At 48.8% G+C, this 2506-nt stretch overlaps 1 pseudogene; it reads right to left on the bottom strand.

Annotated features, from left to right (window-relative positions):
- Positions 1–1605: 1605 nt before the first annotated feature.
- Positions 1606–2232, bottom strand: LOC116094190 (annotated as a pseudogene).
- Positions 2233–2506: the final 274 nt, after the last annotated feature.

Here is a 2506-nt window from a genome sequence, read left to right as displayed (position 1 = left end):
CCCCATCACTGGGTTGGGTTCTGGTTCCTTGCTGTCTCCTTGGAGAACTTCCCTTTTCACTTCCCAGGTGAGGAAACTGTATGGAGAATCTGCACAAAACTGAAGCACAGACTGGATGTACCTAATGTCAGTGATTTCATTTCATTGACTAGCAGGATCAAGGCCCTCAGAAAGTTCTAGCAGGTGAGTCCTTGCAGGTTACAGCCTCCTGGCTTGAGCCCGGCTATGGCAGGAGGCAGGGAGAGCTGGAGAAGAGAGTCTAGGGAAGCCCTTTACTTTGCCACTTTTAAAAAACATATTTATTTTATGCATATGAGTACACCGTAGCCATCAAACATACCAGAAGAGGGCATCAGATCCCATTGCAGATGGTTGTGAGCCACCATGTGGTTGCTGGGATTTGAACTCAGGATCTCTGGAAGAGCAGTCTGTACTCTTAACTGCTGAGCCATCTCTCCAGCCCTATTTTGCCACTCTAGAATAAGCCATCTCTAGGATTTCTTTAGCAGCATTCTTGGACTCCCAGAGGAAGGAGTTAGGGCCTGGGACAGGGGAGGAGCCATGAAGTCCCCTCACACCCATCCTCCTCCTTCCACGCTTAGGCCAAATTGCCTGGTGGGCAACTAGCAACTACTCTGCCTCACAGATAGGAAAACACAAGCTCCTAGAAGTGACTTGCCCTTAGTCATACCAGCACTGAGGGAGGGAGTCAGGATGTGACTCGTTCCCTCAGATGTACTGCCTGGGCATGGTCACACGGCAGGGTAGGGGGGTGTGTGGGGGGGGGAGCGGGACTCAGGAGAGGAAACCCTCACAGGTAAAACTGTAGTAGGAAGCAGGGAGAAACAGAGAATAGACATTTGGGGCACTTTGTGTTTGTTCAGTAGAGGCTCACAATTGAGACATGGCTATGAGAAATAAATAGTAATTAAGCATCACTATTGCCATTTAAATGAAGGGAAAGTAGGATCATTGGAAACAGAATTTGAACCCCGCTACAGCCTCGGTGTTTTCCTTTGCTCCAGGCTTCCCCCAGTGGCGAACAGGGACGCGTGCACACAAGGAGACTGTTCTCACTTTCCCTTGCTGGTCAGAACACCTTTGCTGAAGTCCCGCGTCCTACCAATCCCGCGTCCAACCACTTGTCTATAGACTACAATAACATACAAGACGCATAATGAGAGACCAAGGTCCTACGTGGAAGTGACCAACAGAACCAACCATATTAGCAAGGAGTGGACAGGCAAAGGCAACACGTGTGTAGGGCCAGGGGATGGAATGTGTGCAATGAAGAAAGTGGACAGAAAAATGGGATTTCCTTTTTTTTTTTTTTTTTAAATATAGTTCTCAGGAATGGAAGGATGGCTTGCAGGAGGGATGGCTGGGATGGGGCTAAAGGCACTTGCTGCCAAGCCTGACGACATGAGTTCGATTCCCACACAGTGGAAGGGAGAACTCATTGTTGTCCTTTGACCCTCCATATGCAGACTGTGCCATGTGCCCACCTACCCACACATGCAAAATAAACATGTAATAATTTACATACACATATATTTTTTTTTACATATAGGACAGCAAACACCTTTATTACACTATGAATGAGACTTATTTGCCTTTCCGGGCTTTGATCTTCCTCAGATAGAACTTCAGCTCTGTGCCTTCGAGCACATAGCCGTCTGCTCTGCTGCACTGGCCTGATCTTGAGGCAATACAGGCGAGAAGCTTGCCCTGCTGCGACTGCTCCTCCAGAAGACTGGTGATTTGGGCATTCTTTTTTCTTTCATCGTATTTCTTTTGATTTTTCTTTGATCGTTCTTTGTTTAAAATCTCTTCCTTCTCAGGAGTCAGGTTGGCCCCCTTTTTGCGGCCCCGGGGCAGTGCATAGTGGGCCTCATACCACTGCCGGTACGGTGTGCTGTTAATGAGCACAATCCAGTTCTTCACCAGGGTCTTGGTGTGGACAAGCTCTTTACTGGATGCATTGTAGACAACATCAATGATCCTCGTTTTTTCGAGTACACAACACTCAGAGCCCCAGGAAAAGTTCCCCACATCCAATCTCAGGGCACGGTACTTCTTATTGCCTCCTTGAACTCGGACTGTGTGTATGTGGCCAGGACCAGTCAATGTTGGCAGCAGGCCATCCCAGCTCATACTTCCGCTTCCTGTGGTAAGGCTTTCTCTTACCTCTGTCTTGCAGTGCTTGTGCCAGTTGTCCGGAGAGATGCCCATCGCTTGGCGCTGGCTGGAAAGAGCCATACACATAATCTTTACCTGCCTGGCCAGGGAGGTGTGTGAGAAACAAGGCTGGAGAGGTCAGACCTCAGAGGGTGATGGGAAGCAGTGACAGAGAAGGGGACCTGCCACTCAAACACTCCAGTACCTGAGCATGTGTTAGATACTGCTGAAGACACTAATGGACGAGATGATGAAGTCTGCCTCTGTGGAGCTTACTTCCTAGTCAGTGGGACAAGCAAATCCATGGATCTGTAGCAGCAAGCCCTAA

The sequence above is a fragment of the Mastomys coucha genome, unplaced genomic scaffold (assembly GCF_008632895.1).
Source record: "Mastomys coucha isolate ucsf_1 unplaced genomic scaffold, UCSF_Mcou_1 pScaffold16, whole genome shotgun sequence".
NCBI classification, from domain to species: domain Eukaryota; kingdom Metazoa; phylum Chordata; class Mammalia; order Rodentia; family Muridae; genus Mastomys; species Mastomys coucha.
This window is presented reverse-complemented; position numbering and strand designations above follow the sequence as displayed.